Raw genomic sequence first — 14,704 nt, 5'->3', positions numbered from 1 at the left:
TAAAATTTTTGCTTGCTTCCCACCAGGTGAGGTGCAAGCTCAGATCCTTCTTTGGCCTTGCTGATACTTCCCGGCAAAAGTGGTACACCAAATCGCGTGGCTCCGTTGAGTTCATTTGGGGGTATATGCTTGGTTCCCCGCAGCCCCTGCTGACCCCTGGGAGGGGGACGTGGTGGAGGGCTGACTCCCAGCTCGGCTCCTGCAGGATGGAGACTAAAGCTCCGCTCCTCTCACCTCCTCGTTGCCACCAGAGTGCAGGTGAGGGGTAGAATACCAGCCCTGCCTCCCGCCACCCTGTTTCCTGCATGATGCTGGGTATGAGTTCCCGATCATTCTCCTTCATGTCAGAGCAGAGTGGAGGCCCAGTGACCCACTGGGTCTCACAGACTCCCAAGACTAGGGTGAGGAAAACCTACGGGCCACCAGCCCTGTTTCCTACCACCTCGTTCAGTCTCGTACCTGCTCAGCTCCCCGCTGGGCCTTCCCCTAACCAGTGGTGGGGGAAGTGATGTGCTGACTTGCCCTGACTTGTTCTGTCTCATTGCTCACTGACGCTTGGTGCGGGTGAAGGCCCAGCTTGTTACTGGGCCTGCAGATAGAGGGTACGTGCCCGTGCGTGCACGTGTGTGTGTGTGTGTGTGTGTGTGTGTGTGTGTGTGCGCGCGCGCGCGCGTGCGTGCAGTAGCAGCTGACCTGCCACGTGCCACCTCCTCGCTGCTTAGTGGGGGGCCAGCTTTCTGCTGGGCCCCACCAGCGCTGCCCTGGAAGGGGAGTGAACATGATCCGCTTCCACTGGCCAGGGGTGAGAGAGCTACCCACGTGATTTCTCCAGCACCCCTCTGGCAGGGCAGCGGGATCGGCCCCGCCTGCTTGTGCCAGGCAGAGGTTGGCAGCTCAGCTCCCCTTTCGCCTGCTGACACAAGCTGGGGGTGGGATCAGAGCACGAACACCTCCCACCGAGCAGGGGATGGGTGGATGATCCACCCCTGGCTTGGCCATGCCGACACTGCGGCACGTGGCGGTCAGCTGGGGTAGGGCAGGTGTTGCCGAAGGGTTTTCTGTTGCAAGGCCACCCTTTCCCCAGTGCTTTAGCTGGGGAGAACTCGCTTCCCCGGGAGCTCTTTGCGTCTGTGACCATTGGAGACCCTCTGCGGCACCCTGTCCAGGATATATGGAAAACGGTGAGGAAGCTGGGGACCTCTCTGCCATGTCATTCCCCGAGTCCCGGGGTCCCCAAGCAGCCTACCTTCTTCTTTCCCCTTTCAGTACTTAAAAAAAGAAAGTTTCGGGGTGCCTAGGTGGCTCAGTCGGTTAAGCGTCCAACTCTGAATTTCAGCTCAGGTCTTGATCTCATGTTTGTGAGTTCAAGCACCATGTCAGATTCTCTCTCCCCCTCTTTCTCTGCACCTCACATCCATGCTCACTTTCTTTCTCAAAAAAAAAAAAAAGATTAATGCTTATTTATTTATTTTGAGAGAAAAAACAGGAGAGGGGAAGAGAGAGAGGGAGAGAATCTGAAGCAGGCTCCACACTGTCAGCACAGAGCCTGACTTGGGCTTGATCTCATGAACCATGAGATCATGACCTGAGCCAAAAGCAAGAGTCAGACGCTCAACTGGCTGAGCCACCCAGGTGCCCCTAGCATTTTCTTGTCTGTTGTGTTCTCCCTAGGGTTTTTAGTAGCACGAGGTTGGACTTGGGGGAATGGGTGGGGCGACCCTACCTTGGTGGCACTAGAAATCTCTTTTTTTTTTTTAATGTGTGTTTATTTTTGAGAGAGAGAAGGGAGAGAGACAGAGCACAAGTGGAGGAGGGGCAGAGACAGGGGGAGACACAGAACGCAAAGCAGCTCCAGGCTCTGAGCTGTTGGCCCAGCGCCTGACGTGGGGCTCAAACCCACGAACCATGAGATCATGACCTGAGCTGAAGTCGGCCACTTAACCAACTGAGCCGCTCAGGCTCCCCTGTATCTTCTTTTAACTAAATATTTATGATTGGTATTGATTGGTTCTGATTGCAAAGTACTACTCGGAATTTTGGCCGTCACCTCTTAGACCCTCTGTTTTTACCCTATGGAATAATAGAGTTGAGAGGGGATTGGGCAATAGTCCCAGCCATTGTTTTCAGGTAATAACTACAGTGTCCCTATAGCTGTAACTGCCTTGCGTGTGATCCTGGTGGTGAGCCTGTAAGGTGTACCTACACCTTGCTTCTCTCAAATGTACTGCCTGAAAACCAAATGGGTGACTCAAGTCAGATTCCGCATGCCAGAGGGGAACTCCTTATTGGAGAAGGCCTAGCCCTGTAGTCCTGCATGATTGGACTATAAGGCAGGAAAAAAGAGATAGTCTATTGATTTGTGTTGTGGTATTAGATTTGAAGAAATGCATGTAATTGCCAACCGAATGCTAGACAGTCTAATATCTTGCCCCCTGACATATTTTTAAACCAATGAATTAGAACACTTGCCCAGGGCCCAGGTCTCCTCGTGCCCCTGGTCTGTGGCTACCCTGCCTGTGTTGGGGCAGGGGACTCTCCACGGACCACCACCTCTCCCTGCCTCACGCACCATGTCCCACACCGGAATCCAGTTGTCTCCGTTCCTTTCTGTGGAGAACGAAGCCTCCGTCTTCCGACATACTCCCTATGTGACAAAACGTCTAGCTGCTTTCTCATCTGCTCAGTGTCCTCAAGTTGTTCTGCTTGGTCAGTGGCCAGGACCCGTGGTAGGGCATGTGACCCGAGACTGCTTTCCTTCTCTCTGGAGGTCCTATTGACACAGACCAGACACCTGTCCTGTAAGACCTTGTGGACTCGGTCCCGTGCTGTGCTCCGGGCTCTAAGCACCCTGCCACCCACCCGCCCTCAGACCCTGCTCTGCAGGCACAGAGCAGAGAGCCTGACATTCCTTTCTTTTGCAGGAAATACTCGGTGAGATGCATGTACCGAGGGCACAGGGGGGTTGTTCATCCTGACATTATTTATCCCAGCCAAAAAAAAACTATTGACTGTCTTAATGGTTTGGGGAAAATCTCTAAACTACTACACATCCTTCTGACAGACTGTGGTGCTGTCATCCTAACGACATTAAGAAGAAGAATGACGTGGCAGATGCTTCTGGCATAAAGTTAAGTTAAAAACGGTTCCAAAGTTGTTGAGGACATCGTAGTGTTTTAGTCTGTCTTTGCTGCTGTAACAAAAATAGCACCAACTAGTTGGCTTAACCAGGAAACATTGATCTCACACTTCTAGAAGCTGGAAGTCTGAGATTAGGGTGCTAGCATGCTCAAGCTCTAGGGGAGGGCCCTCTTCCTAAACTTATAGACCGCCACCTTCCCTTGTGTCCTCACGTGATGGAGAGAGAGCAGGCCAGCTCCCTGACCTCGGATAAAGGCACTGGTCCCATTCATAAAGACTCCACACTCATGATGTAATCACCCCTAAAGGCCCTGTCGCCTAATACCATCACGCTAGAGATTAGGTTTAGCATAGGAGTTTTGTGGGAGGCACAAACAGTGGAGTTCAAGAAGTTCATAAGTGTAACAGATTCGAAGGAAAATATATCAAAACGTTAAAAGCAAATATTTTGTGTTCAAGTGTCCGGTGGTCTTATCTGTGTGCCTTTTTGTACAGCGTGCACAATCACGACTGGCATTTATAATAGAATAAATCCAGGGCGCCTGGGGGACTCAGTCGGTTGAGCGTCCGACTTCAGCTCAAGTCGTGATCTCACGGTTTGTGGGGTCGGGCCCTGCATCGGGCTCTGTGCTGACAGCCTGTTTCGGATTCTGTGTCTCCTCTCTCTCTGCCCCTGCCCCACTCACGCACTGTCTCACTCTGTCTCTCAAAAATCAATTAATGTAAAAAAAAAAAATTATAGAATAAATCAACAATATGTATGCTATATTTTGTCTTAATTTTAATCTTCATTTTTGGCATCCCCAGCAGCTTGTCACCGTGACGCGTTCATCTTCCCGTACGACTCAGTATTAAGTACCATGCCCCTTATGTTGGTAAAGGTTTCATCTGGGTAATGTCAGGCTTGTGGCCCACCACCACAAGTAATCCGCATGGACATTAGCCCCCAATAGACTCTTCTGGGGTCGGCTTTTTATTTAGCGAAGTATTTTTATTGTGAACGTCTCCGTCCAGAGGGGTCACAGCTTGCTTCAGCACCAGTGGGCTACTGCTGTGTCACCTGCAGGGCCGTGCGTCAGGCTGGGGCAGGGTCTAGACGGAACCCCAGCTGTTCCCAGACACGCCAAGGACCTTGGCAGACCTGTTTTTCTGTCTGATGAGCTTGTTTTCTCATCGATCAAATGAAGACAGAAGTGCTCACCACTGGGGGTTGTGGGGAGCTTCCACATAAGCTACCGGAAAGCATCCGATGGGACCTCAGTCACTAATTTTCCTTGCTCCTCAACGACCCGTTGCAGCCATGGCGGGTCAGCAAGTGTGATGGTAATGAGTATTCTCTCCTACTTTGTGTAGAAAGAAGCTGTTTGAGGAGTGTAGGAAACTCACAGGGAAGTGAATTCATCTGGAAATGCTACTGTAATTCTAACTCCCTCAGGTCCCACAGCAAACATACAAGCAAAAAAGATCTTTTCTAGAAACTTGCCTGGTGGGGGTGGGGAAGGGAGGTCTGAATCACCCCTAACCTGCCCGTGACCCACACATCACCCTGAAAAGAACCTTGGCGTGGTTGGCAAATCTTTGGACCGTCGAGAGACATCTGGAAACCACACTGTCTGAGCTGGGCCTGCATCAGGTACACCTGTGGGAGATGGCCCATTGCACTTGGCAGAAACTTGACTTCAGTTCAGTGTATTTGGAGAAAGAAGGTCTTGAGACAAGGCATAGGCTGAACTACTTTTTCCTGCAGTCAAAAGTTAAGCAAACATTTTCAAAATGAGGTATTTTGCTGGTTGGTTTCACGTGAGAAATATTTGTTGCCTGTATAGAATTAAGAAGTTTTAAAACAGCTTTTTCTTTCTCCCTTTGAGGGAATTTATGCTCCTTTGGCTGTTAAATTTTGGGTTTTATTTCTGAGTGAATGAATCACAAAAGCTTCTTGAGAACTTGTCTTCACGAGCTATGAAGTGACCAATGCCAACAGTTAGAGCGCACACCATTTCCCTGATGGGCGAGCTTAAGCTCCATTGGTTAAGAGCCTGTGCCTTTGGGGTTTGAAGTATTTGCTTAGAATGGGTATGGTATCCTAGTGTCCTCCGGAAAACCCCAATTCACTTGGTATTTTCCCTGTTCTCTACCCTGAAGCAGATCCCCATGGTTTGTGAATAGAGTTGTATCTCAGCCAGTGATGGAGAGAACCAGCCCCTGCAGACAGTCGTCTTCTGTTCTTCCTGGGCCACATGTACCCATGGGCCTGCGTGAGACCAGGATCTGTGCTTGAGTTACATCCTAAACCTGTCTCCCCTTCTCTCTAATGTCTGCACCCAAAGAGGACACAGGCCAGTTGATGGCATGGGTTGTGTCTCCGACCCTGAGACCAGGATTATCTGTCCTGTTCAGAAACAGAGCTCCCAGGATTTGGAAATGGGTTTGAGGGCACATCTAGTGTTGGATGTGGGAACTCGGGCATTTGGCACTCATAACTTACTCTCTGCCCCGTGCATGATGCTTGCTTTAATTTAGGCTTTGTTGACCTTCTTTAGGAGTGAAGATGGCTTTAGAGCTAGAAATTTTTTCAGTGTTTGTTTATTTTTGAGAAAGCATGAGTGAGCAGGGGAGGGGCAGAGGGAGGAGAGGAGAGAGAATCCCAGGCAGGCTCCGCACGGTCGGCGCAGAGCCCAGTGTGGGACTTGATCCCGCAAACTTCGAGATCATGAACGGAGCCGAGATCAAGAGTCGGGACACTTAACCGACTGAACCTCCCAGGTGCCCCTCAAGCTAAAATCTTTTAAAAAATGGAATCAGTCATTTCACTCTGAGAAGGGTGTATGTGTTCAAATTGAAACAGGTTCAACATGATGATTCTCCACTATATGAGTTGCTCTGCGAACTTTCTTTTTCCCCTTAAACATATCCCGTTCCTGGACCAGAGCATTCTTCCTATTCCATTTACTGAAGTGTTTGTTTGTTGTTTATTTATTTATTTTTGAGAGAGAGAGAGAGAAGAGCACAAGCTGGGGAGGGGCAGAGAGTGAGGGAGACACAATCTGAAGCAGGCTCCAGGCTCCGAGCTGTCAGCACAGAGCCCGACCTGGGGCTCAAATCACGAACTGTGAGATGAGATCATGACCTGAGCTGAAGTCAGATGCTTTACTGACTGAGCCACCCAGGCGCCCCTACTGAAGTGTTTTAATGTAACCAATTTGTGGATTTAATGAGTAATTTGAGGCTTTTTTTTTAAAAGCTGGTTTCAGCAGAAAGGACCTACTTTTTTCTTACCGATGGATGTGTGTCTGTGAAAGTGTATAAGATGAGTAGAGTTTGTCAACCTGAGTTTATTGAGAGTTACTTTTCTATGGAATAAGTGTGTTAGAGGACAGACTAACAGATTTCTTGGGTTCTTTTTGGTTTGTTTTTGCATGTCTTGAGAAATTTCTCAACACAAAGTAGTCTAGAAATGAATTCTAGATATATTTTATGTTAGTTATGTATTTGAATTTAGACTTCGGTTTTACTTATACCTGAGCATAAATTCTACTAAACTAGTTAAAACAAGTTATCAACATAGGAAAACAGTTTGGTGCATAATGGCAGGAGCCCAAATATTTGTAGATTTAATGAGAATTCAAGTAATATTTAAAGCAATATACGAATGCCCACGACTCCCTCTTTTTTTTCACTTGGGTCTTCCCATTGTGCTTATTTAAAGCTTAGAACTGTGTTTTCTGTGAGGAAAGCCCGGCATATTATATATACCAGCTTTGTTTTCTTTCTAGTTCTTTTTATTGATAGTATGTCATGAAGTGTGGGAGTGGAAAGTTACAGAAGGTGACCCAGTCCAGTCTTGATCCCTCCACTGACCCATTACAGCCCCTGGGCCTCGTCCCACAACCTGGCTGGGCACCAGTGTCCTCTCTTGCTGTAGAAGGGTGTCATAGCCATTCAGTAGTGGTCGCAGGGCTGGGGGCGGGGCGTGTGCTGAATTAGAACAACCCCAGTTGAATCTGTATTGCACAGGGGCTTCTAAGCACAGGGGTGGCCAAACCGTTTTGCCCCGTTTATGAGCGCGTCAAGCATCAGAGCTGGGCCAGCAGCCGTGTCCACCCCCGAGGGGTAACAGGTACTGGGGAGGAAGAGCAAGAATGTGTGAACCAGAACAGACATAAGATCTTCAAAAACCACCAGACCTGATGGTCTTTCGGCACAGAATTGCACACAACTTAGGCTTGGGCTTGCACCACTGGTGACACTAGCTTCCGTGCTTTTCCCGTGTGGGAGGACACGGCACACTTCCTTCCGTAACATTTGTATGGTTTACAGGCGAGGCCTGGGGTTCTCCCTCAGCACAACTGCTCAGTGGTGCAAAAGTTATATGGTGTCTTGAGCGTTAGTGCGGGCTGGTCAGCGGAGGAAGGAACTTGAGGCTCAAACCGTCGTCCTCATTCATCCATCATCCACGGTACCACTCTGGTGTTCCGCTGGCTTGGGCCTTCCAGTATTCTTCTTTTATATGCAGCGGGAAATTCTCATAGCATTTCTCTTTCTTACCGTGTTTCCTACACAAGGCTGTGGGGCCTGTGTTCGCCTGTGTCCCTTAGAGGTGGAATACCCTGCCTTCAGCAGTGTGTGTGTGCTCAGTCAAGACGCACGAGCTTTGTGAGTTTTCTGGGGAGGAGCCAGACAGCCTGACTGTGACAGATCTGGGTTTTAAGGACGGCTTTTTAACCATTAAATGTCCAAGCTCAACGATTACATCTTTGTGATTACACAAAAGAGGGCCTGGGATTCAGGTGTAAAGTTTGTCTCTCTTCTCGTATGATGCAAGGTGAAAAGAGGCGCCTCCCTTTCGTGAATTTGTGTTAAGTGAGACGCTTTCAGGGTGCCTCAGACTTCTGCTGTGTCACCACTGCCCGTACATCTCTGCTAACAGGTTAGTGTTTCACTTTGTGTATAGCTGTGATCAATTCTAACTGCGCGCAATTCTAACTGCGCGAATGAGATTGATAGACTTTTGTGTGTTTTGATTAAAACTGCTTAAGATGGCGCTTCGTAGGACTCTGTTTTTGCCCCAGGTCTTGGTGTTTGCTATCACTGAGATGAAATACAGTAACTTTAAGGCCTTAATGTGAGTTAGAAGAGATTTTTGTCACCTGTTTCCTGGTGCCAGTGTTAAATTTCGTAAAGGAAGCCACATTTACTCTGTAGTCAGGAATTTTTATATTTGTGGTTTAAATTTTCATTTCCTCCCCGAGATCAGATTTTTGGCTAGGCATAACATGTAAGTTACCGAAAGGTAGTAACTTCAAATTGTTTTTAACATTTCCTTCTTAAGGAACGGTACCAAATTAATGTATGGCACCAAAATGTAGTCACTTGAAAAAAGTTTTTAACACTTTTTTCCTAAGTGAATTAATGTGTGGAGTTGTACATTCCTTTTAAAAGGTCTCTGAAAAACACTTTTTTTCATAGTTGTGATGGAGTAAATGGTGGGATAAACTGGATAGAAAATTGCATACACTATCAGTAGAAGGGACATAGGGTTTATGTGTCTGTCTTAAAGCAAGCTCACAATTGCTCTCCATTTGACTATACTTAGTTTGGGGGTTATTTTTATTTGTTTTTCAAAATAGGATGGCACAGTCCAATCCTCTGTAATCCTCTGAAAGAAATTTAAGCTATAGAAATAGAGCCGCAGCTGTGCAGAGACTTGGTGTGGCTGGGGTCAGTGGAGGGAAAGCAGAGAGCAGTGTCCCGTGTCTGCCCCTGGTCATCATCCCTAGTACAGTCCTCCACCACCCGCTGCTCAGGGCAGCACGTTTCAGGAGCGCACCAAGGGGACCAGGATGGCCATGGTGGGTCTTCCCGAGTCACGTGGAAGGGGGCGCCTGGGCGGCTCAGTCGGTTAAGGCTCTGACTCGGTCTCGGCTCAGGTCATGATCTGGTTTGAGAGTTCGAGCCCCGTGTTGGGCTCCACGCTGACAGTATGGAGCCTGCTTGGGATTCCCTTTCTCTGCCCCTCCCCTGCATGTGCTCTTTCTCTCAAAAGAAATAAATAAACTTAAAAAAAAAAAAAAAGGCACATGGAAGGAACTGGTTTAGGACCAGGTTTGGGGCATGTGGTGACTTCAAAAGAGGGGTGACGATTGAGAGTGATTATAGATTATCTTTATAGGCCCAGGAGACGAGTTAAATTGAGAATAGGGGTGGAAAGGTTCAGCTCCCTCTAAGGAAAATCTTTGTAGCGCCCAATGCCCTTCAGTGAGGACCGCACTGCCTCGGGACAAAGCATGTCACCTCTGCCAGGCAGTGGGCACACAGGGCAGGTGACCTGGTATCGTGTCGCAGACGGCCCCTGTACCCAGCGTCCCACCTGCCTGAGATGCTGGGCTTCTTCTGTGGCTGAGAGCTAGCAGGTATGCCCCCGGACATAGACCTGAGAACTCTGTCTGCGTTTGCTCCCAGCACATCACTGGCTTCTAGTAAAGATGTAAATATGGTGGGCGGGGCAGGGGGGTGTAGCTCAGGTGAGCTGGGGAACTGGGTCTCCTGATGTTGCATAGTAAATGAGTGAAAAGGCACAACACACATCGGTCTTAATGCCTTAGATTCAAACTTCATTGGCTGAAGCCTAATGGTAGACAGGGAAAGATTATGAATGCCGGTTTCCAGACTTCTGTCCCAACGACGCAGCCTTGGTTTACTGGCAGTTTCCGAGTGGTCAGACTGGAAATGGATCAAAGCAGCTTGTTTTGACTTTCTTCCTCAAGGCCACGTAAAAGCGTGGGCACCACCCACTGAAAGGAGTGGGTATAAAACACTGGCTTCCTCTCATGAACTTCATTACTTGCGGTGGTATATCCTAGCAGCTGTTTGTAAAGCTCTGTCTTGAATTCATGCGACCGCCCAGGCTTGACACCGATGTGTACCAGGGGAGAACAGATGGAGGAACTTTCTGAGCACTGGTGCTAACTATGATCACTGTGTTCCATTTCTAATTGCTCTCATTATTCTCCAGTGGCTCAGTGGAATTGATGCAAGTTTACCAACAAATAAAGCAATGCAAGAGAGAAACAGGCCCATGTGCGTGTGCACGTGGTGAAATTGGTCTCTAGCTCAGTTTCCGAGAATCATCAGTTTCTGAAGGCGATTCTGATAGCATTTTCTGCAGCAAAACTTACTAGAGTGGTAGTTGTCTTTTCCCCTGTGGCCACCTGGGAATCCTGGGGCAGGTGGGACAGCCTGATCACTCGGGTGGGTTTCCTAAGGAACTCTTAGCAGGCTGGCAGGCTGTTTTCCTTTTTTCCTCTTGCAAGCTGTGGATAACTGTGCCTTGATATTTCTGAAGATACCCATTTAAATAAGGAGACTGTTGGGTTGAATTAACATCCCAGGATTTTTATGTCCCCAAAATGAATGTTGAGCTTCAGGGTGGCCACCTGCAAAGGCAGTGCTTCCTGTGGACATCACTGGATGTTTGGCACTGGTTTCAGTGCCTACAGAGGAATGGTCCTTTAGGGGGTCCTTTATGGCTTGGATTGAATTAGACTCTCCTTGGGGAAATAAGTAAAGATGGATGACCCTGAGGTGTCAAGAGGAAGGGCCCCACGGTCCCCGGTAAGTGCCGGGCAAAACGTGCGCTTAAGTGTGACCTGTTGTGTGTTTAAAATGATCATTTCCTCAAAGTCATCCGTTCCATATCCATCCCTTTAGAGACTGAGAAATCCTTTCTCAGCAGTGAGTTGAATACACACTCAGTGCTTAATTCACGCTGACTACTTTAAAGGCTCATCTTGATTCTGCCTTAGTATTTGTGGATTACTGGACATCTGAAGACGGGACAGTGTGAAGTGTTGCCATGAATTTTAATTCTGGCTCCACACTTGAAAAGCCCGTAGAGACACGCCGGGAACTAAAACAGCGACTGCCTCTCAGAAGTGGGAGCCGCACCAGTCCTGCCCCCGGGCAGGAGGCCGCGGTCACGTGCGCGCACGTGTATGCTGTGTTTTACGGCACACGCGGTAGAGACGCACACGATATACGCGGTGGGCGGCACGCGTGTGCCCCACTCAGCGGGACTTCTCAGTTCCAGCCTCACGGAGGAAGTCAGCTGGGTGTAGAAAGAGCAGCAATGGCCTTGTGATGGGGTCACCGTTCCTTCGAGCACCTGCCATTGATAACCGGGGTGGAGGCACTTGGGCGTTAAGGAAAATTCAGGAGGTGTGGTTGGGCTGGTGCTGCGCGCATTACGAATTGACAATCGTTTTCTTTTCTTTTTCCTTTTTTTTTTTTTTTATTTTCCCACCCTAGCTGGTGGTGCTACAGAAAGCCCTTTCCGAAAGCCCCAGCCTGATTTCACTATCAGCCACTTAACCACGACATCAATTTTTTCAATTGCTGAACTTGAAATTACCATATGGGTTGGAAAATGTTCTGCAACTGAACGGGAACGGTCTGTTAATGAAGTAACACCCGTCTTTTCGTAACACAAAGTTCTTTGACATTAAAACATGTCCTCCTTCCCATCCCACCCCACCCCACTGTCCCCACACTGGTATAGAAAAATGAATTAATACTACCTCAGCATTTTTTCTGTAGGAAGTGATGTTACCAGGAAATTCTGGATTGCAAAAAATAATTTCTAAGAGTTTTGATGAAAACTCAGCTAACCTCTCATACTTTTGACAGAATGGCTTGTGTGTGACACAACTGCATTATTTTTGATTAGTGGCTTTGGTTAGAAAATCTGGACCTAGCAGGTTCCCCCCCAGCTCAGTCTGGTGCTTGTAGGATTTGAGCTGGCTTTTCATGGGCTTTAGGTAACAGCTGTGGGGTGGCTTTACATTAAGATCCGGTGCATATTGTATTCTGCTTTTTTCCCCCCTAAATTAGTGCCAGGCTTATGGAGTGAAATGATTTCTTAAATGCTGAAACTACATTTTCTGTGGGCAAAAATACACCTCACCAGCGGCACCTATATGGCTCAGTCGGTTGAGCGTCCGACTTTGGCCCAGGTCATGATCTCACGGTTTGTGAGTTCGAGCCCTGCGTTGGGCTCTGTGCTGACAGCTCAGAGCCTGGAGCCTGCTTCGGATTCTGTGTCTCCCTCTCTCTCTGCCCCTCCCCCACTCATGCTCTGTCTGTCTGTCTGTCTCTCTCTCTCTGTCAAAAATAAACATTAAAAAAATTGTTTAAAAAAAAATACACCTCACCAGAATTTCCCCTTTGGAGAGTTTTTTATGTTCATGTACAATTGCCCTAGAAGTTAAAATTTTTATCTTCTTAACTAGTACTAAGAGTTTTTGTTTCAAATAAAGACCCGTTTTATTGATCAGCTACCAACATTTATAGTTGTGAAGCACGACGCACATGGGAAAGTAAAATATTTATCCTCGATACTATAGACTAGAAATGTAAATGTAAGTTATCTTTTTCATAGGCGGACTATCTTACTATAATGGGAATAGTCAGGTCAGTACCTGGATAGGATTAGTAGAGTGGGGGTAGAGCAGCATGTTTTCTGAGTTACTCCCTGCCCCCAAGCCCCACCTGCTCCAGGGGCATCTTTAGAAGACCATACTGTGGATCTCTTCATTGTGGTGGTTCATGCTCAGGGTGACGGTAGCACAGAATTAAGCAAAATAATTTGAGCTCTGACCAGCACTGCCATGGGGCTAACAAACCAATTCTCTGGGGTCAGCCAGACCCCATTCTTTCATTCTGGTGGGTTCTTGTGTGACAGGAGACCAATTGTGACAGTCACTAAGATTAAACCAGTGATGAAATTAAGAAAAGCTTCTTCCACTGCCCCCCCCCCCAAAAAAAGAAGATATTTTTGTCACTTCAAAAATAATCTTTGAAATTTATATTGGAAAACTGCACTCTGTTAACTGAGATTAAGAGTACCCTTTTAGGGGCACCTGGGTGGTTCGGTCCGTTAAGTGTCCGGCTCTTCATTTCAGCTCAGGTTGTGATCTCACTGTTCCGTGAGTTCGAGCCTCGCATGGAGCTCCTTGTGGACAGTGCAGAACCTGCTTGGGAATTTCTCTCTCCTTCCCTCTTTGCCCCTCCCCTATCTGAGCATGTGTGTGTTCTGTCTCTCTTTAAATAAATTAATTAATAAAAATTTTTTGAAAAAGACTACCCTTTTAAAATACAGGAATACAATGCCTTTTAAAATATCCAAAATAGGATTTCTGTCTTAAATAATCTTAGTATAGATTATTAGTATAGGTCTATTCTGTGTACATGTTAGGTAGGTTTTATTGCAGGACGAGTGATGGTCATTAATTTTAGATTTATAGATGCAAGGAACAAAAACAAACACTGCCAGGTTTTTTAAAAAGCCAAATGGTGATACATGCTCTGTTAGAGTAGCCCAGGTGGATCAGTCTCCTTGGCAAAAGTTAAATTATATTGCTATTATTGAATTATACCCTATTGTTACTGTTCTAAGTCAACTTAAAAAAAAATATACACACAGGGGCACCTGAGTGGCTTAGTTGGTTAAGCATCCGACTTCCACTCAGGTCATGATCTCACGGTTCAGGGGTTTGTGCCCTGCGTAGGGCTCTGTGCTGACAGCTTGGAGCCTGGAGCCTGCTTCGGATTCTGTGTCTCCCTCTCCCTCTCTCTCCCTCCCTCCCCGACTCATGCTTTCTCAAAAATAAATAAATGTTAAAAAAAAAAAAAATACACCTAACTACAGTTAGATAGCTCTCTTACTAATCTGTTGTTCTGGCCAGTTAGTGCATACTTACCCTGGTCTAATCCATAATCTTTGGTTACCTCTGCCTCCAGGACCTCCCTGTGGTTTCTTACCCGTTGCTCAGTTTTCTCAGGGTCTAGTCTGTGGAGCGTCTGCACCAGAGTTGTGTAGGGAACCTGTAAGGGCTGTGGCCTCCGGGGCCTCCCATGGACACACCCACCCTCTGTGTCACATTGCCACACACCTCGTGGGTATGTTTGTGTCTATACGTTTATCTGAGCTACTGAAATTTTTAGAAACATCTACTTACCTTCTTTGCTTCCTTCCCCAAAATATAGCAGAGCAGTTATCCCTAAGGTGAACAAGTTAGACTTGGCCACCAAGGTTCCAGATTTCTTTCTTTGCTGCTGGCTAGGTGCTAGTTTGATGATAAGCCGACTTCTGACACAAATTGGCTCCTTTGATGGTCACCAGCCCAAGCATCAGCCAGGCGGAACCTTCTAAACCACACAGGTAGTAAGCGAGTTAAATAGAATGCAGTAGGTTTCATCTTCGGGTTGGGGGAAATTAACCAGGGGAGTTACTTCTGTTTCATGTTGTAACAAGTATAAAGTTTACTTAAAAGTGTCTGTGTCCAGAGGAACTTAACATTTAAATGTTGAAATGGAGGGGTGCCTGGGTGGCTCAGGTGGTTAAGCGTCCAGCTCTTGATCACAGCTCAGGTCTTAACCTCATGGTTCATGGGATTGAGCCCCACATTGGGCTCTGTGCTGGCAGCGCAGAGCCTGCTTGGGATTCTGTCTCTCCCCTCTCTGCCCCTTCCCAGCTCACGCACTTTCTCTCTCTCTCTCACTCAAAATAAAC

General features: G+C 47.4%; 1 protein-coding gene across 11 annotated transcripts in view; it reads left to right on the top strand.

The window, feature by feature from the left end:
* BCL2L11 (BCL2 like 11) overlaps positions 1–14,704 on the top strand; it is a 51,340-nt gene that overhangs the window by 14,703 nt on the left and 21,933 nt on the right. Inside the window, exon 4 of one of the 11 annotated variants that reach the window (XR_006200849.1) lies at positions 27–258. The exons of the other annotated variants lie outside the window; for them this stretch is intronic. The gene's annotated coding sequence lies outside the window, so the exon portion shown is untranslated. The remainder of the gene's footprint in view (positions 1–26; positions 259–14,704) is intronic. 11 annotated transcript variants of the gene reach the window in all.

Source organism: Panthera leo, chromosome A3 (assembly GCF_018350215.1).
Source record: "Panthera leo isolate Ple1 chromosome A3, P.leo_Ple1_pat1.1, whole genome shotgun sequence".
Lineage (NCBI taxonomy): Eukaryota > Metazoa > Chordata > Mammalia > Carnivora > Felidae > Panthera > Panthera leo.
Note: the sequence above shows the minus strand (reverse complement) of the source record. Positions and strands in the feature narration are given on the sequence as shown.